At 38.7% G+C, this 21219-nt stretch overlaps 1 protein-coding gene across 1 annotated transcript in view; it reads left to right on the top strand.

Annotated features, from left to right (window-relative positions):
* The window catches only part of SPTSSB (serine palmitoyltransferase small subunit B), a 29484-nt gene that overhangs the window by 5219 nt on the left and 3046 nt on the right, over window positions 1-21219 (top strand). Inside the window, exon 2 of the mRNA XM_007454141.1 lies at window positions 4387-4479. The gene's annotated coding sequence lies outside the window, so the exon portion shown is untranslated. The remainder of the gene's footprint in view (window positions 1-4386; window positions 4480-21219) is intronic.

The raw sequence follows: 21219 nt of genomic DNA, 5'->3' as shown, positions 1-21219 counted from the left end.
GGCACGAACCCGTGTCCCCTGCATCGGCAGGCGGACTCTCAACCACTGTGCCACCAGGGAAGCCCCAGAACTTTTTTTTAAATTGGGGTTTAGCTGTTTTACAATGTTGTGTTAGTTTCTAGTGTACAGCGAAGTGGAGTTCCCTGTGCTACACAGCAGGTTCTCATTAGTTATCTATTTTATACATATTAGTTTATATATGTCGATCCCAATCTCCCAATTCATCCCACCCCTCTTTTCTCCCCTTGATGTCCATACGTTTGTTCTCTATGTCTGTGTCTCTATTTCTGCCTTGCAAACTGGTTCATCTTTTTGACCTGCCTGTCCTGACACCCCCTTCTAGGCGGGGTTAGATTCTCTTTCTATGCCCCAGAGTACCCTACACTTCCCTATCATAGCACTTATTGCACTGTGTAGGACACTTGTGTAATTGTCTCTCCTCTTCTCTAGAAAGTGGCCTGAGGAGAGTGAGTACGTCAGTCTTATTCATAGTTTATATCCCTAGTACATGCTTACTGAATATTTGATTGGATGGATAGATGGATGGATGCATGCATGCATGCATGCATGGTGATTTGCCAGGTTGTAACCAGAGGTCTTTGCATAGAGAGGCAGCCTGTCGGAGTAGTAATTAAGAGTGTGTGCTCTACATTAACTGTGAGACTTTGGGTTAATATTGAAATTTCCCAATGCCTCAGTTTCCTCATTTGTAAAATGGGTATAAAAATAGTGCCTCTATTATAATGTTGTTAAGTGAACTGTCTAAGGTAATACATATACAGTTCTGGGACATAAGTTGCTCAATAAATATCCGCTATTATTACCGATACAGAATGGCAGTTTCCTGGGTGACCTGTGCTACTCAAATATTGCATCCCTGCCCTTTCAGTTCTATTATAAGATCGAAGGATGTCCATTAGGAATTCTAAACTAAAGTTATCACTTTGGGTTCAAGATCTCTGAAAAGATTATAAAGAGAATTTGGGAATGAATATAAGTAGAATATTGAACAAGAAAATTTGAAGGACTAGAAAAAGAAAGAAGGAAAAAAGCTCAAGATGGCACGTCCAAAGCAATTTTTCTGGGGCAATAATACCTCTACTGCTCTCATACCCACCAGCCAAAGTGCCAGTTCATCTCTGTTCTGGAACATACCTGTGCCTCACAGAATGTCACGCTCAATAAATGTTCACTGATGCAGAAGAAGAAAGAAAAATGGGAAAAAATTTTATTTGAAGTCAAGCCTTATCTAAACCTAAGAGTGTTATATTGTCTTTTTTGCTTCTTTTGAAAGTTTGATAATCCTCTTTTTGTGTAAGATCTTTAGTCAGAATTATCCTAGTGCCTCCTCACATGCAGTGTTTATCTATTACCTTCTAAATAAGATGAAATGCTAACCTGTGACCATCTATGGAAACCTAGTAGCTTTAATACTTCCCTCTACTGCTATTAAATAGAATTCTCTTGGCCTCTTCCCCAACCATGAGGGAACCTCATGTTTTTATCTTCTTCTAAGAATAGTAAACTGCTTCTTAGTTGCAGCATGCAGACTCTTACTTGTGGCATGCAGACTTCTTAGTTGCAGTGTGTGAACTCTTAGTTGTGTCATGCATGTGGGATCTAGTTCCCCAACCAGGGATCAAACCCAGGCCCCCTGCATTGGGGGCTCAGAGTCTTACCCACTGGACCACCAGGGAAGTCCCGGTCATTAAATTTTTAATAGGATATTTTATTGTCTAAAACTTTAAACAAAGAAAAAAATCAGTCAGGTTGGTCTAGTTCTGGTCTCGATGGGCAGGAAAATCAGGTTATAATTCAGGACAAAAATGTTGTTCCACAGGTTTCCTCCATTTAGGAGGAAACCCTGATGCAAACACAAAACAGATGATATGGTACCCTCTCCCCACCCCCATGACCTACAGGGAAAATTCTTTCTCCCAGACTCATGTGAGTTACCATTTTACCTACTTACATCATTTGTGTCTTATGGGTTCAATAGAGTCACCTGAAAGGAATCTCTTAGGAGAAGAAATAAAATGCATGTAGAAAATAAGAGGAACAAATAATATTGTGATAAAAGTTACCAGCTTTGAGCCGTTACTGAAACCAGGCACCATTAAGCATCCTTTACCAATGTTGTGTAATCTTCTTCGCAACAACACAGAAATAACTAAACATCTCTGCCTTAGTGATGTCGTAACTGATGTTTACAGAGGTTAAACAACATCCAGAATAACACACTACAGCAAACTCCAGTTTGCCAATTTCAAAATCCATATTCTTTTATTATGGAAAAAAATTTAATGAAGCAAATCATTCACCAATGGGATACTGAATGCTATTATAGAAGTAGTACCTTAGATGTGATGAAAGCTTAGTAATCTCTTCTTAAACCCTTCCTTCTGATGGGTAGCAACCCTCAGAAGGTGCTGTCTAGACTCTGTTTGAACAGTTCCCTAATGGAATTCTCACTACTTCAATCAGCCAACCCTTTCCCCTTCAGATTGCTCTTACTGTTTAAAGTTTTTCCTGAGTTTTTTTGTTTTTGTTTTTGTTTTTGGCCACACCACACAGCTTGCAGGATCTTAGTTCCCCGACCAGGGATTGAACCCAGGCCACCGCAGTGAAAGCGTCAAATCCTAACCACTGGACCGCCAGGGAATTCCCCAGGTTTTCCTGAGATTAACCTCTGAAAACAATAAAACAATTCCAAACCTTTCCCTCCATAATAGCTTGTAACACCATTTAAAACCTCTTAGATCTTTTAAGACCTCCTTGATATGTCCCTCCCCCCAAATCTTCTTGCAATGTTTCCCACTGGAAACCTTCCAGATTTTCACCATCTAGCTTCCTGTGGATGTGCTCAACTTGCTGGAGTGACTATTTTCAGCAGCTAGAAGGATGCTAATCAAAGCCAAGAGCTGGTGGCACAGTACTTCTATAAATATATAAGAATATTAGTGCTGTGGTCTGAATGTGTCCCCCCAAAATTCATATGTTGACTCCTAACCACCAAAGGAGATGGTATTAGGAGGTGGGCCCTTTGGGAGGTGCTTAGATCGCGAGAATGGGACCTTCATGATGACATTAGTGTTCTTAGGGCTCCAGAGAGATCCCTTGTCCCTTAGATCATGTGAGGACACAGCCAGAAGGTGGCAGCTAGGAACAGGAAGAGGACCTTCACCAGACCGCAACCGTGCTGGTGCCTTGATCTTAGACTTCCCAGTCTCCAGAACCGTGAGAAATGAATTTCTGTTGTTTATAAGTCACCCAGTCTGTGGTATTTTGTTTTAACAGTCCAAACAGATTAAGACAATTGGATCACTTATTTGTCAACCATTTCACAACACTATTGGCTCATAATGAACTTGAAGTCAGGTAAAATTCCTTAGTCTTTTTTATTTGAACTGATCGTGGGCCACATTTTTCCCTATCTTACCCTTGGACAATTGACTTTTTGAACTGAAGAATAAGACTTTGTATTTTTCCCAAAGTTTTACCCTCAGTCATTTTTGGGACTCTGTAATCTGCTAAGTCTTTTAGAACTCCACCCCATAACTTTGGTTCATCTGCAAATTTGACCACCCTTACTTTCTATGATATAATTCAGATGGAAAAAGATGCTACAATGGTCAGGACAAAATGCAGAGCCCTGGAGCTCACCACTAAAGACCCACTCACCATCTTTACAATGCTTCCCCATTTACAAAACACATTCACAAATATTATTTCATTTAATTCTTACAATTATCCTGTGGAAAAGATATTATCATCATTCTATATTTGAGAACAAAGATTCAGAAAGAGTAATTTGCCTGATGTGACACAGCTAATAAATGACAAAATAGGAAACAAGGCTTAGGGCTTCTGACTGTTTCCAGTGCCTTTTCAAAGACGGATGTTTAAATACAGTGATTAACCTAATCTCTTTTTCCTTTTTTTCCCCCACATAGATATCAACGGAGACTAATTAAAATTATGAAACACTTTCTACAAACAAAATCTCACCCAGAAACCTAGTGTATAAAGCAGATTAAAAGCAGGCTACTCTGATAGAAGTGAGATGTGAGATGTGAAGCTCTTAGCTTCTGTCTCTTTGTCCCATCTGGGGCCTCTCCTCAACCCTGCCATGGATGGTAATGTGGCACCTTATAGCCCTCAGAGTACATTGGGAAATCACTAGCCGATGGCGTGTCCTCAAACTAAACTTCTCTAAAAATAAATTTTAAAATAAGGCTAGCTTGTGATGCTTTGTTTTTATAATACATTCTAGAATTTTGTGGGAGATCACCTCTGTAAGAGGTTTAATAATCTTTTACACAGAATAGAATTGTTTTAAAGTTTGAAGGCATCTGGGTTTATTTAATTCAAATATTAATTTCACAGATGAAGAAGCAGCAACCCAGAGAGCAGAAGTAACACACACAGAATCATTCCTCAGGAAAGCAAGGACAAGAACCCAGACCTGGACCCTTCTAGGCAGGTAGATTCTTCTGATTGATTATATCATAGAGTCTCGCTTTTAGAAATCTGCCCCTTTTGCCTATAAGATGACATCTTTAACAAGATGAAGCTTCTGGTTCTCGCTTAAGCAACCAAGAAACACTTATGATATACTTGATATTATAATGGCATTAAAGATGATACAAAGGAGTGAAATGTGGCAATTAGCTTTAGTAATGAGGCCTTGAAACAGTGGTTCTTAGCTTACAGACATTACAGGCTCCTTTGAAGTGTATACCAAAAAATGTTTATGCAAAATTCGCAAACATTTCAAGGGGTTCACAGATTCCACAACCCACCACCCCAACCAAGTTCTTGGCCTCCTGGTTAAGAACCTCTGGCCAATTTCAGTACAAGTGCCAGTGTCAGGATTACATAGCACTAACTACTGTCTTATTTATGGGCTTGCTGGTTAAAACTGCTTCTGTTTCGGCATCCTTCATTTTTTATTTAAATGGAGCAGTATCTTATCCTGGAGGACCTCTGATACAAGAAAGGAGTAAATGTTTCAAAAAGTACTTAGCTAACCAGATGGGACAAATGAAGAGAGGAATATGATACAATGAAAACATTTTCTTAAAAAACGTTAATGAAAGTAAGCCTGGTCAGTGTTCATATGGGACATTCACTTTCTTTCTGCCTATTTTATTTTTAAGAAAGAAAGAAAAGGAAACAGAGTGGAAAAAACCTAGACTACCACTAGCCACCTACCCACTTTTATTAAATCTATAGTAAATGGGGAAAAAAGAAAAGGTAGAGGGTGTGGACAAAAAGAAACAGATTTATCTTCTGTTTCTTAATCCTTCTCTTTTGCTGCAATATTTTAAGAGATTTATGGTTTTGAAACAGTTGGCAACAATTTCTTCAGTTCAGAATAGTTTTGGGAAGCTCCACTATTACTTTAAAGTTACTGATAATGAGGCTTGATTTTTCTAATTCAAAAAATACTTGTTGGACACTTAGCATTTGTAAAGCATTTATAAAGTCATTTGCATGATAGAAAGAGCACTTTGGAGTGAGAGAATCCCAAGACTGGGTCTCAGTGTTGTTTCCCCCTTGGCTTCTGACCGTAGTGAAGTACAAAACCGTAATGAGTCTCAGTTTCCTCATCTTTGAAATGAGGCAATATACTTTTTATCTACTCTGTGATAGCCACACCAGAACTGAGTAAACATTCTGAAGAATAATCTCTCTAAAAGTGGCTTCTATCTTAACAACTGATAAAGTTGACACATTCTGCCTTAAAAATGATCTCATTCTCTTCTATTCTTTGTCTGGTATTCATAGGCTTAGCAATAGTACATTAGTAAAGTGTATAATAATCATAACATTTAACATTCACTTAGGCCTTCTTCCTATGTTTTATTCTTTATACTTTATACTTTACATCTTTTAATCTTCCCAGAAATTGTATGAATGAAGTTCTATTATCATTCCTTTTTTTCCAGTAGAGGAAATTGAGTCAGAGGGATTGAGCAACTTAGCCAGGGTCAAACCCAGACAGGATCCAGAGCCAGAGCTCGTAACTACTCACCACACTGCCTCTCGGGAGGATTCTCACCCAGCTCCCCATGTGGTCACCGTGAGACTCTGGGCCTCAGTTTCTTCATCTTTAAAGTTGGAATCATTTAAGTTAAGCATTTAGCCAGTGCCTGTCACAGTGGTACTTAATAAATGCTGTTTCTGTCCCCTGAAGAGAATTCCACATTATACAATTCTAGTGGTTTTAAGGAAGAGATCTGAATTCATTTCCTAGGGCTGCTGTAACAACGTACCACAATGTTGGTGGCTTAAAACAAGAGAAAATTATTCTCTGATAGTTTTGGAGGCTAGAATTCTGAAATCAAGATATCAGCAGGGCTGCAATCCCTCTAAAGACTCTAGGGGAAAATTCTCCTTTCCTTCTTTCAGCTTCTGATGGCTTCTTGGCTTATGGCTACATAACTCCAATCTCTGCCTCTGTCTTCACTAGCCTTCTCTTCTGAGAACACTTGTCATTGGATTTAGGACTGACCTGGGTAATCCAGGATGAGCTTTTGCAGAGATCTGTAACTTAATTACTTCCACAAAGACACTTTTTCCAAATAAAGTTACATTCACATGTTCCAAGATGTGGACATATCTTTTGGAGGGCCACCATTCAACCTACTACAATATCTTAACCCAAATATTTTTCTATCTTGGCAGATTTCCTCTGGTTTTCTTTTTTTTTTTTTTTTTTTTGCGGTACGCGGGCCTCTCTCACTGTTGTGGCCTCTCCCGTTGCGGAGCACAGGCTCTGGACGTGCAGGCTCAGCAGCCATGGCTCACGGGCCTAGACGCTCCGCGGCACGTGGGATCTTCCCGGACCGGGGCATGAACCCGTGTCCCCTGCATCGGCAGGTGGACTCTCAACCACTGCACCACCAGGGAAGCCCCCTCTGGTATTCTTGACAAACAAACCCACATTTTTTCAAAGAGGGAAAAGAACATTTCATCTCACCCAGTTTGAGCATATAGTTAAATTGGTTTCAAATCTATTGGTTGAAAATACTTCTTTTAATATGCCCAGTTGCCATTAGCCATCTCACATTTACTTGAGAATCAACAAAGTTCTTAGGAAATGGACAGTTGTTACTCATTTAAAAGAATAATCTTGGAGCTCAGCCCTTTTCCACTTTTCACTAGAAGCATGCAGGTACCCATGTACCTGGGAGCAGGTGAAAGAGAATGAAGCCAGCATAATATGTCAATGCCGTTCTGCCCAGGAGAATGAGAAATCCACTAGGCTAAACTGTCATTGAGACTTTTTTCTTTTGTTATCTCACTTAAGTAACTCATTTCTAAGTACAAGATTGCAAAATCTAATTAATTTAACTGTTTAAAGCAATGACATGTCTTGACATAACTCTATCACTCTGCCTTTCCCTTCTCACCTCCCTCTGCCCCATCTTAGAAACTAGCTGACCTAGAATGCTAACCAATCCAGTAGGGAAATGTCCCTTGATCTGGGGGGTGGCAGAGAGAACACCTCAACAGTGCTGTGTCTGGAAATGTCCCTTGATCTGGGGGTTGGCAGAGAGAACACCTCAACAGTGCTGTGTCTACCTCCATGACCCTTGGAGTCGGGCTAGCTCTCCACTCATTTTCCTAAAAGCAGTAAAAACTGAGATACAGAAGCAGGTCAGTTGAGGGCAGTAAAAAAGCAACAGGCTGTCTTACTATTGTCACAAAAAAATCACACCCATGAAAATTCAGTGTTGCTGGTCACCAAAAACACTGAACTCATCACCAGAAGCCTTCCAGACAATGTAATAAGAAATAAAGAACAGGGCAGAAGAAGGAGAAGGAAGAGGGGGAAGAGGAGGAGGAAGAAGAACAGAAAAATAAACAAAAACAATAAAAAGTTTTATGAACAAATCTATTCAGTGCTACCCAAAAAACTACAAAAAACATAACCTAGAAAATTAGTATTAGAAAATACTATTGGAAGAGTCCATGCAACCGGATTTCCTTTGGCAGAACACTGGGAACAAGTGCTCAGCAGGTATGAGACAAATCAGTATTGCAGTAACTGACAAATCAGTATTGCAGTAAATCAGTATTGCCGTAACCATCAGTATTGCAGTAACTCACCTTCCTTGCCCTCAAACGCTTCCTTGGGAAAAAAAGTCTTCTATTTCTGAAGACATGTGAAATATAATGACAATAGGCAGGGATGAGACAAAATCTTGATTTTTTTGTGCTCAGGCTTCTAGCTTCTAAGAAAATTGAGTCCTTAGGAACAAACAGTAAGCAGGTATTTCCTTTACCAAAGTGTAGTTTTGATGGCAAAGAGCTGGGGAAGAAAAGAGAAAGGCAGAACTGTTATGATGTACGTGGCACATAGTTGCCAGGAAAGGGGTTTGTAATGACAGTAGAAAAGTAGTTTCAGTAGAACGATTTAGCCACTTTTCCACTTTTACTCCCTTTTAAATACTCTGGGTTTGGGGATCTTTTGAGCTTTTTATTTCATATCCTTGTCAAAAACAGGTAAGCATATCACAGAATTTTAATTCCCACAAGTACTATAGGGAATTAAACTATGAGAATTTCATTGATGCCAAGAATCAACCTAAACAGGTCAACACTCCTCTCAGAAAGTTCTTTGTAGTTCATCAGTTTCCAATTTTCCTCTTATGTCATGAAAGCCAAGAAGAAGGGAACCCCAACTGGAACCTCACAATTATTATTTGAAGACCTTTGGGGTTATTCATTTACTTAGTTTTGGATGGTACATTCAAGCAATTTTGCTAGACTAGTAATGCCCCACTACAAATTGAGACTCTCATTTTTTTGTTTTTAATTAATTAATTTATTTATTTTTGGTTTTGTTGGGTCTTCGTTGCTGTGCGTGCAGGCTTTCTCTAGTTGCGGCGAGCGGGGGCTACTTTTCGTTGCAGTGAGCAGACTTCTCATTGCAGTGACTTCTCTTGTGGAGCATGGGCTCTAGATGCGTGGGCTTCAGTAGTTGTGGCACGTGGGCTCAATTGTTGTGGCACATGGGCTTAGTTGCTCCACGGCATGTGGGATCTTCCTGCGCCAGGGCTCGAACCCGTGTCCCCTGCATTGGCAGGCGGATTCTTAACCACTGAGCCACCAGGGAAGTCCTGAGACTCTCAGTGACTTTTAAAAAATATTGTTCAGACTATTTTTAAAGTGTATTTTTAAATTTCAGTCCTTCTTAATTTTTAGAGTTATCCACTGACGTTTAAAATTCTTAAATTGTGGTAAAATACACGTAACATAAAATTTTACCATCTTTGCCATTTTTAAGTGTACAGCTCAGTAGTGTTAAATATATTCACATTGTTGTGCAGCCAGTCTCCAGAATGTTTTCATCTTGCAAAACTGAAATTTCACATCCAATGAACAACTCCCAATTTCTCCCTTTCTCCAGCCCCTGGTAACCACTATTCTACTTTGTTTCTATGAGATGACTACTCCAGATACCTCAGATAAGTGAAATCATACAGCATTTGTCTTTTTAGGACTGGCTTATTTCACTTGGGATAACATTCTCAAGGTTCATCCATGTTGTAGCATGTGTCAGAATTTCCTTACTTTTAAAAGATAAATAATATTCCATTGCATGTATATACGATATTTTGTTTATACATTCATCTGCCAATGGACATTTGGGTTGCTTTTGGCTATCTTGAATAATGAGCTTTAACATGTGTATACATTTAATGACTTTTTCTTTTGGTCTGCTTTTATTCTCTCCATTTCTATTTTTTTTTAATCTTTATTGGAGTATAATTGCTTTACAATGTTGTGTTAGTTTCTGTTGTATAAAAAAGTGAATCAGCTATATGTATACATATATCCCCCTATTTAAACGGTTATTAACATCTTTAAGTCCACTGTTAGTGTTGCAACTCTGTTCACTTTTTACTTCTAAAAACAAATTGGCAGCCATTGGGAACAATATCTACAGAAGGAAAAAGCCACACAGAAGCTATGTTCTTTCCTCTTTCCTTAGGATAATGGGGTTTTTCTTTCTTTTTTAAAAAAAATAAAATAGTAATAAAGAGGTTCATCCTAGGAAATGACATTACATTTAAAATCTTGACCTGGAAGCCTTACTCTCCACTCCCAAATTGGCAGGAATAAAGAAGGATACTTTTCCTGTTTCTTGTTTTTTTGGCTGCCTGGCTTGTAGGATCTTAGTTCCCCGACCAAGGATTAAAGCCGTGCCCTTGGCAGTGAAAGCACAGAGTCCTAACCACTGGACCACCAGGGAATTCCCCTTGCCCTGTTTCTATATGAGTCAATGACAGGACACCAGGAAAAAGGCAAGATATGTCATCTCCTATTACAAGTTTCTCTTCCTATTCATAACATCTACTCAGCATTAACCTATGTGCTTCTCATTTTTAATTTCACTATATGTATCTCCTTTTTGATAGCCACACATTGAAATTGATCTAACGTGAATTTGGTATTTCCTAAACTATTATGAAATTTTCTGTTAAAGTCAAATTCCAAGTTTCCTTTCCCAGCCAGAAGTCCTTCATTCATAAATCCCGCTAGAGTCTGTCATAAAATGCGAAACAACCAGGACTGCTTTGAAATTAGTTACTCAACGCACACTGTGATGCCCAGCGGCCTCACTTGATAGTTGGACTAGAAGTACACGTTTTCTGTTGTTCTGCTTTTGTTGGTGTTAATGGATATTGGAGGCCAGAAGGTTGGTTCAGATCTCCACAAAAACACTCTACTCTTGTGTATTACTCAAACCAACACCAACTTGGCTAAATTGTTGGTGAGACTTTTTCCTCTTAGTACACTATTTCAGTAACTCACTTCTAAGATTATAAAACGTTGAGTAACTTAGCTGCCTAAACGCAGAAGCATGCTTTGACTTACAATTGTTTGTTTTTTCCTCTCTGAGGAGTCTATAAATTGTGCAAGCAATTCATGAATGTATAAAGAAAGTTCCTTAATTGCCCTATGGTTGTTCGATTTGCTTCTCTGGCTTTGATTTATCACAAACTTTTAAGTTGGTTTTTTTAGCTCCCTCCAAAGACTTGGACTTCAAATCCATCACTTCTGGTCTGACTTCCAATATTCATCTCAGTATCAGCATGAAGAATTGCTTGCCAAAGGGTGACTGGAGAGTATTCTAAGATGACAAGGAAATTCCCTGGAAAATGTTAAGCAAGAATAGAACCTTCTGTGAGACACAGAAAACATTACAGTCACCCACAGAAAACTTAGAGCAAGACATCTGGAAACTGGGAAGCCAATAAACTATTGTTGTGTCTGATTCATACATAGACACAATGTGAGGTTTTTCCTTTAATCATACACATTTGTATCTTTGTGAATCAAATCAAATAAAGAAGCAGTTTGTGATCAGGTCTCCAAGAACCATGACACAAGTTTGTGCAGTGCACAGCCCACACAATGGAATGTGGCGGCCCTGCCCAACACACATTTAAAGATTTGTGTAAAGATTGCAATGTCTTTCAAATAGTGGCTTGTGTTAATGGTTATATACATGTGTTGTTTTGTTATTATTTCCCAATGTACCAGGAAGTTCATTTAGCAAACAAATAAGGGCTGAGGGGTTTTTTTCCCTGTAAAATATCCAAAGCACTCCATTGTTGAGGTAACTATTATAGAATATTCTATGAAGACTCTTTGACTCTATAATTTAATAAAATCTTGCAAGTAGTTTAAAGTTGTACCAATCCACAAGGAACAACAAACACTACTATTACTATCATTATGACTCTTACAAATATTTCTAAAGAGCTCACAAACTATCCCCACATTCCTTAACCATATCACTGAGACAGACTTAGAAGCAATTATCAATTATCTTCATTTTACACAGAGAAGCTATGACCCAGAAAGACTTTGGAACTTCCCCAAGGACACAAAGTAAAATGAATGAATGAATGAATGAAGAGAAATAAAGAGAAAAAAAGATGAAGAGAAGGAAAGATGAAGAGAAAAAAAAGCTGTAATAGAATTCAGGTCTCCAGATGTTCTCATCCTGGGATTTTTTTCCATTAGAACCACTGTTCTACCAATCTTAAATTTTTACTCACCTAGAGGAAGCCCTTGTAAAAAGCCATTTTAATGGGATTTAAAACCACTATAGAAGTGCTTTTTAATTCCCCCACAGAGTCCATGAACTTTCAACAGTATTGGAAACTTTAAAAGTATTTGTCATATCAGTACCAGCTCCCTTTTATCCTACAAAAAAACAGATTGTACTGAATTTGACAGTACTTAGAAAACAATCTGTCTAAAACTTATTGCCTGAAAGCAGACAATGAGAATTCATAAGTACCTTTTATGTACCCCACATTGTGCTATGAGAATATTAAATAAGTACAAGTGTGGTCCCTACCTTCTACAGCCTTACAATTCAATCAGCCAACCAGCCCACCAGCCAGTATATAAGTATCCCACATTCCAGGCACTGGGGATATAGAGATGACCGTGGCATATTCCCAGTATTCAAAGACCTCATAGTCTAATGGGGAAACACTGTACATGGCTAATTATAATACAGTATAAAAGCTACAATGGTAACCCATAAAAGAAAGCAATATACATTCCTTGGGAAGAGTGGTCTCCTGAGAATGTTTCATAGAAGAGAAAACATAGAAGCTACATCTTGAAAATAAATAGGATTTTATCTAAAAGAAGAGGGGCACAAAAATATTTCTAGAAAAGAGAAGAGGATGAACTAAAACATGGAAGCTTAAGAGTGAATGGCATTTAGCAGGAGAGTTCAGAGATGATGCAGGAGAGGTGGAGGGATCAAACTGTGAAGGGCCTTACATGAATGTTTCATTTCATAGGAAATGGAGAGCCACTGAAGTATTTCAAGCAGAAAAATAAATCTATAATTTTAGAAAGTTAATTGCAACAGGAGCATGGAAGATTGTAAGGTGAAAAGGAGACAAGTTGGTAGGCTATTTCATTAGTCCAAGTGAGAGATGGAGAGAGTCCACAGCACTGCCCAATAAAATTTTCTGCAGTGATGGAAATATTCTATATCTGTACTGTCCAATATGGTAGCCACAAGCCACATGTGGCTAATGAGCACAAAAATTTTAAATTGCCACATGTGACTAGTGTCTGCCAAACTGGACAATGCAGAGACATCTTGGAGAAGCTAGCAGTTGAGATAAGCCTTAAAGGAGGGTTTTTCGAACTGCAGGTTGCAATTGGTGGGTTAAGAAATCGATATGGTAGCTCACGACTGGTATTTTGTAATGAATAGAACACAGCAGAATGAAACTGAATGGAATAAGAAATAAAATATCAGCATGCAGAGTATTATTTTGAGAGATGTTTATTTCAGTTATATGGGTATATGTATGTGTATGTGTATGTGTATGTACCCTGGATCAAAAGTAAAATGTACTTTTCATCTCTATTGTGTTTGAAAATATTTGAAAGCCAGTCCTTTATGGAAGACTATTATTTAATTATGTTCAAAGTTATGAGGGAGAATTTTCCAGAAAGGCAGAACAGCATAAGCAAAGTTCATTGGAGTTTGGAATAAGGGTAACTCTGGACCTTTCAAGACTTTCCTAATTATTTTTTTGCCTTCAAAATTTTTTAATAGACTTTATTGTTTAGAACATTTTTAGACTTATGAAAAAATTGAGGTGATAATACAGCAAATTACCATATACCCTGCACCCAGTTTCTGCTATTAACATCTTACATTAGTATGACACATGCTACAATTAATGAGCCAACGTTGATATGCTATTATTAAAGCCAATACATTACTCAAATTTACTTAGTTTTTACCTAAAATCCTTTTTCTGTTTCTGGATTCCATCCATTACACATTACATTTAATGGTCATGTTTCCTTAGGCTCCTTTGGGCTGTGACAATTTTTCATACTTTGCTTGTTTTTGATGATCTTGAGAGTTTTAGGTACTAGGAGAATTTAAGGTCAAGTATTTTTTAAGATGCTCTTCTGTTAAAATTTGTCTGATGTTTTTTCTCATTATTAGACTGAGGTTGTGGGTTTGGGGGAGGAAGACCAAAGAAGCAAAGTGCCATTTTCATGCCATCATATCATGGATACATACTACCAACATGAGTTATCACTGTTGACGGTGGCCCTGATCAGCTGGCTGAGGTAGTACTTATCAGTCTCCTCCATTATAAATTTACTCGTTTTTATCACCCTTTTTCACACTGTACTCTTTGAAAGGACATCACTCTGCTCCTTCTTTAAATGAATTACTTAATTAAAGGAAGCCTTGAACTTGAATAAATCTATTGAGTTATTTCCAAAGAAAGCTACTTCCGAGTACAGACACAGTCTCTTTTTAGATACAGCATCTCTCTCTGCAGCAGCAGGCAGGATACTTTTTCCCCTTCTCAGGTTTTCAAGTTCCAAATATGAAGCACAAAAAAAAAGTTGGGTGATTGACGTAGAATTCCAAAATAAGTTGAGAAGGAGTTAACCCAAATTCAGTTGCAAATCCTTCTGACTTTTCTCTTCAGCCCCGGATTCTGACATTTTAGAAAGAAATTTAAATCAAAATGTGTTAAGTCTTTTTCCCCTCCTCCGGAGGGAAGGTTCATTTTTAGCTAATGTTTAGAAAGGGAAATCCCTTCCTTAGAAAATCCAATAATTTGGAGTACTTTCTTTAGGCAGAGGAGGGCTGCAGGATGAAGTCGTTTGCAGTATTCCCAAGGAAAACGCCACCCTAACAAATCCTCTGCTACTCATCTTTCATTGTGGTTGCCTAACCTTTTACCACTCCTGTTCCCATGGAGAGAACCAAAACCAAAAAGCCTCCTGAGCAAGCCCAGTCTCTACTTTCGCCACCGCCCCGCACGTTCCCTTTTACAGCGTTCTCATTTCATGACTCATATACATGGGTTCATGGGAGCATGTGGGTTTTTTTATTGCTCTATTTATTCTAACCTTCCTCTCTGTTCAGGCCAGAAGAAAGGCTTGCCCCTGAGTAATGTGGATCACAAGTCCCCGGAATTCTCCTTCTCATTGTGAGAGAGGAGATTAAACTTTACTTTTCCCCACTGTACACAAATCTAGTGAGAGAAAAATACATTCAGTACCATTCAGAAATAAAAAATAGCTACTTACTCTCCAGTCAATTATGAGATAACTTCTTAGGGGAATTCCAAGTCCTCACTGTTTTCTACTATCAGTGTCCCCCATTCATTCACTGGGTTCCCTTTAGAAATCACTCTCTCTCTTTCTGGTTCCCAAGACTCTCATAATCCTTCTTTAATAATCTCTTTCTGGTTCCCAAGACTCTCATAATCCTTCTTTATAAAGCAGAAACTAACACACCATTGTAAAGCAATTATACCCCAATAAAGATGTTAAAAAAAAAAAAAATCCTTCTTTAATAATCTCTTCCTTCCCCCCTGTTTCTCCCTCAACCTGGCAAAACTCTTATTCGGATCTTTTATCCATGCTAAGTTGTACACTACTAACAAGAACCTTAGCCTTTGCCAGTTCCCAGTAATATTTGCAATAAATGAAGACTTTGCCAGACCTTCATTTTACTAGAGGAGAATCTGAACAGTGGGATTTCAGGAAAGAGTCTTGAGTAAGAGAAGAGTAGAGCCTGGGGAAACTGAGAGAGGGTGAGGCTGAAGTCTTCCAGATACCTGCACATTTGATTTCAATGTCCTTGATCAACTTTGAAGACCACAGAAAACCTCCATTGGAATTTTTGCTTCTTTCATGCAATGTCAATTCACAAAACACAAGGTATTCACCACCTGGAATAGTCCAGTCACTTTAATTCAGTTTGACAAACCAATTTGATGTCAACCAATTTATTATCAATTTAATGTTAGCCTCATAGTCTTGGTACTTTTCTTTAAAATGAGTGATTGGGTCTAGGGGATTCTACAGTCCATCCAGCTGCTAATATTCTAGGATTCCACTTTAGCTACCTAATACATGTGGTAAATATTGTCTAAAAAATATATTTGTGGAATATATCCAGCTGAATGATAATCCTTGGGGGCAATGGCCATGACTGTCTCAGTCACCATGGTATCTCCAGTTCCTGGTGCGATTACCAGCATGGTAATAATTATTTTTAATAAATAAAAGGAAGTGGGGGAGAGGGGAAAGCCTTTCACCAGTTAGATTCCATCTTCCTATCTATGTATTTCCTCCATATACAAATCCCTTTAATTGATGCTTTGCTTGCATTTTTGCTAATCCTCACAGCAACCTTAAACAGAAATGATTATTATTTCCATTTACAGATGAGGAACTTGAGGCCCAGAACACTTAAGTAACTGGGCCAATGTCACATACCCAGCAAGTGGAGAAGTCAGAACTTGAACCAATGCCTGTCCTTAGTCCCAAACCCATTATGAAAATGCAATAAAAAGCACTACAGATAATCCTATGAAAACAGAAATTGTTTTTGTTATTATTACAAGAGAAACCCTGATAAATCAAATCCATTAAGCATCTTAGGATGTGGTACTACATGGATCCTCCTGAAGGAGATGTTATCCTGTTTTTAAAACAATGGTCCATGTCTGTGGGTCTATTTCTGTTTTGCAAATAAGTTCATTTGTATCCTTTTGTTAGATTCCACATAAGTGACATATGATATTTGTCTTTGTCTGACTTACTTCACAGTATGATATCCCATTATGAAAATGCAATAAAAAGCACTACAGATAATCCTATGAAAACAGAAATTGTTTTTGTTATTATTACAAGAGAAACCCTGATAAATCAAATCCATTAAGCATCTTAGGATGTGGTACTACATGGATCCTCCTGAAGGAGATGTTATCCTGTTTTTAAAACAATGGTCCATGTCTGTGGGTCTATTTCTGTTTTGCAAATAAGTTCATTTGTATCCTTTTGTTAGATTCCACATAAGTGACATATGATATTTGTCTTTGTCTGACTTACTTCACTTAGTATGATATTCTTTAGGTCCATCCATGTTGCTGCAAATGGCATTATTTCATTATTTTTTATGGCTGAGTAACATTCCATTGTATATATAATTTGGTTGTGGTATATATATATATATATATGTGTGTGTGTGTGTGTGTGTGTATATATATATATATATATATATATATATATATATATATATATATACACCACACTTATGGTTACCAAAGGGGAAAGGGGGTGGGGAGGGATAAATTAGGAGGTTGGGATTAACATATACACACTACTATATATGTAAAATGGATAACCAACAAGGACCTACTGTATAGTACAGTACTCAATATTTTCAATATTTTGTAATAACCTATAAGAGAAAAGAATCTAAAAAAGAATACACACACACACACACATATATATATAAATTGAATCACTATGCTGTACACCTGAAACTAACACAACATTATAAGTTAACTATACATCAATAGAAAAAAAGGAACATTAAAAAACAAACAAGCAAACAAACAATGACCCAGAAAAAGCCTTTCCTCAGGCCTCAGTATCCATCCCTGCAGGTAACAGTGCTGGCCCTTGCCTCACCCCTACTTTTTACAGAGCTTCACCTGCTTTGTGTCCCACAGGGGCTCACAACCCTCCCCAGTCACCTGAAGGCATCACCACACAGCTTCAGCTGTTAAGAGTCAAACCCATCCAGGCCACTGTACCACTGAAGACATACCACAATGTGCTTAGGCAGTGTCAGCTTTGAATGCACAACCTCATTAAAGATTTAAGAGCGTTTTAAAAATCACCAAGTTTAGAGAAAAAATTATAAGAAGAAGGAGGAGGAGAAGGAGAGGAAACAAACTACTTCCTCCCTCTTTCCCATATACGGGAAATCACCTTTTAAAAAACATGTAATTAAAAACAAGAAGCGTGGTGTGCTTGAATAAAGTAAGCATTTTAAGTATCTTGTTTAGCTTTACTGGGATATGCCATCAGTTCTTTAAGGGCAAGTTAATTTCACATTTGATTGTGAAAGATTAAGACATTAAGATGTTTGCTGTCATCTAGTTCTAGGTTATCTGTGAATAATTAATTTCATGCCATTTTTGTCATCTTATTTCTCAAATTCAGCCTCTTTTCCTAGCTTCCTCCTTAGCATTTTTCCATGCCCTTTCCCCCTATTTAGTGCTCATTCCTGGCCCCTCGTCACTGCATGTTTGTTACATGGTCCAGTTTGCTGCTGCCTAGAAGGGCATCTCCTGTCTGCAATGCCATTTTGGAACAGATTCCTTCTGAAGCTGTTACTACTAAGAGAAAACCACATAGTAGTACTCAAAATGCCCTTATTTAATGAATGAATGAATTCTCCTTCCCACATTACTCGTCTTAAATTGTCTAAAGTGGTTCTCGTCTTAAATCTTCCATGTTGTCCCATAGGACAGCAATCCCCAACCTTTGTGGCACCAGGAACCGGTTTCATGGAAGACAAATTTTCCCAGGGGTGGGGGTAGGGGGGGATGGTTTAGGCAGTAATGTGAGCGGTGGGGAGCGGTGGGGAGCTGCAGATGAAGCTTCACTCGCTTGCCTGCTGCTCACCTCCTGCTGTGCGGCCTGGTTCCTAAAAGGCCACAGACCGGTAGTGGCCCACGGCCCAGGGGTTGGGGACCCCTGCCATAGGAGACTTAAAAATGGACTCAAAAGGAAGTAAAACATATTACTGAAGCAAATCCAGAACCTAAATATAGTGCGTATTCTAACAATAGGTTGTAGCAGATGATTTACCAATAATAACCAACACTCTTCTCACCTTTTCATGAGAAACAACGAATAGGCAATCTTTAAAATTGCTTTTCATTAATAAGGGGGAAAAGAATCAAAGAAAAGGGGGATATCAATGCTTTTTATTGACTCTTTTACTTCATGAGACTGAAGTGAGATGTGACAATAAAGTACTTTTTACATGTCAGAGCTGACTACTGAGAGGGCTGGGAAATGATCCAGCGTACTGTAGAAATGGGCAAGAAAAAAAATTTTTAATCTTAATTCTTTAAATTGTTAGCAATATGTGACCAAGTTCTTACCAGGTATCCAGCTTTGGTGTAATGCATGTTGGTATGCTTTAGAACTGTCATTTCCTTGATTGACTGACTGAGTTTTACAGCTTAACACAATGAACACTGACCACCTCACGGTTTCTACGGCTCAGAAATCTGGGCACAACTTAGCTTAGTGCCTCTGGATCAGGGTCCCTCACAAGGATGCAGTCAAGGTATCCACTGGGGCTGCTCAAGCAAGAAATTTAATTTTTGAAGAGAAAGCAATAGGCAGGCAGTTAATTAGTAAATTTTTAAAAGCTAAAATATATAGAGAAGAAGTCAATGATGTTTCTAAATGAGTAATTTATCTCATTTATAAAAGTAAAAAGAATATTTTAAACAGATTTTCAGTATATGGTTGATTCTGAATGAGTAACACCCATGAGACAGCAGAGGCATAGATTTACTGAAATGATTGGTATTCAAAATCATTTCAGTTTGGCTTTAGAATGCAGGGAAGGCAACATGTCCATATGATCTTAAAGGCTCATCCTCTCAAACCCACCACAGCATTCCCCTGTTAAAAACCTTTGGAGGCCCCTCACTCATAGGATCAAGACAAAATACTCTGCCCACTCAGCTAAGGCCCTAGGGCACTTGGCCTCACTCTGGTCATTCTCTTGACCACCTATCAAGCTCCTTCCCACCTCTAACCTTTGCACAAACACAAGTTGATCCCTATGTCTTGTCCATTCTCCCCATCTGACTACTCATTTTATCTGTTAGATTCACAATCATCTCCTGGATTTTATCTCAAATATCTCTTCCCCAGAGACATACTCAGACTGGATTAGGTTTCCCACAGCCCCTTATACATTGCTCTTGCCCTTTAGGGCATAATATAGTAGATAATTATATATTTGTATACATTATTTGATTGCTACCTGTCTTCCCAACTGGACCAAGCTTTCTAAGGGGTGGGTCTGGGCCTGTCTGAGTCATCATTCTCCCACCTTCACCCAGCACAGTCTGGAACTTCATACCTGGTGAATGGACTCTCACACTCCTGATCAGTTACCTGGCGCCACCCCAGACTCTGTCTAGGTAATGAAGAGGAGCAAGTGTGGGTATCCATCAATAAGATTTTTAAAAATTAAATTTAGTTTGAAATATACAGTTGTCTCATGGGACAGCCTAAAAGCTCAAATAGGGATACCTCCTAATTTCTCTCTTTCAGCCTATCAGTGGAACGTCTTGGTTGCTTGCATAATATTGTTCACTGAAATTATCACTTCTTCTGTCACTCATTTTCTCTTAAACCTTTGACCTTTGCTCTTTCTCTGCAACCAGAGTTAGGAGTGAAAAAGAACATTGGAGGTAACTTCTCACTGAAGTCCACCTGCCAGGACAAACCATTCAAATCCAATTACTTCGTCTCCACTCTGGCTTCTAGGAGACTAAGTAAAGGTTTTATCTACTTATTTGGATTACTCTGGCCATTATTACAAATAATCATGACCTGGTAACACAGAGACTTTCCCACTTTAAGTTTTTGTCAGAAAGGGTTACTCACTATCAAAGCCAAGTTATTGAAAGTCAGCAATAGCCTACCGTATCCCACTTAGGTCGGGACTGTGAGTCATCTATGATGATTTTTTTAAGTTGGTTACTTGTCATTCATTCATTTACTCATTTGTTCAGCAAGTATTTACTGATGACAGTCTTTGTGCCAGGCATTAGGATCATGAGAGTCTCCCCATAGCCTGAGTCCACAGTCTTATGGAGCAAAAACATCTTGCTTTTACTCAAAAGAGAATCAAATAAAAGAGAGATACATTCAGGTCAGAACACAGGAAGGATCTTCAAAAATATTTAATTGTGATTTGAATAATAAAAGTTATCAAGGTGAACTTAGATGATGTAGCACCATGATACTCCTAGGAGTAAGCACAACAGGTACAGGTCAGCTTGTCTCCCCAAGGACACCCACCATGTCTCTGTCTGTCTGCAAAATCTTCCCAAGAATCTTTAAGAAATGAATGAATAAATAAAAATTGGTATATCGGGCTTCCCTGGTGGCGCAGTGGTTGAGGCCGCCTGCCGATGCAGGGGACACAGGTTCATGCCCCAGACTGGGGGATCCCACATGCCGCGAAGCGGCTGGGCCCGTGAGCCATGGCCGCTGAGTCTGCGTGTCCGGAGCCTGTGCTCCGCAACAGGAGAGGCCACAGCAGTGAGAGGCCCGCGTACTGCA

Source organism: Lipotes vexillifer, unplaced genomic scaffold (genome assembly GCF_000442215.2).
Source record: "Lipotes vexillifer unplaced genomic scaffold, Lipotes_vexillifer_v1.1 scaffold641, whole genome shotgun sequence".
Classification (NCBI taxonomy): domain Eukaryota; kingdom Metazoa; phylum Chordata; class Mammalia; order Artiodactyla; family Lipotidae; genus Lipotes; species Lipotes vexillifer.
This window is presented reverse-complemented; position numbering and strand designations above follow the sequence as displayed.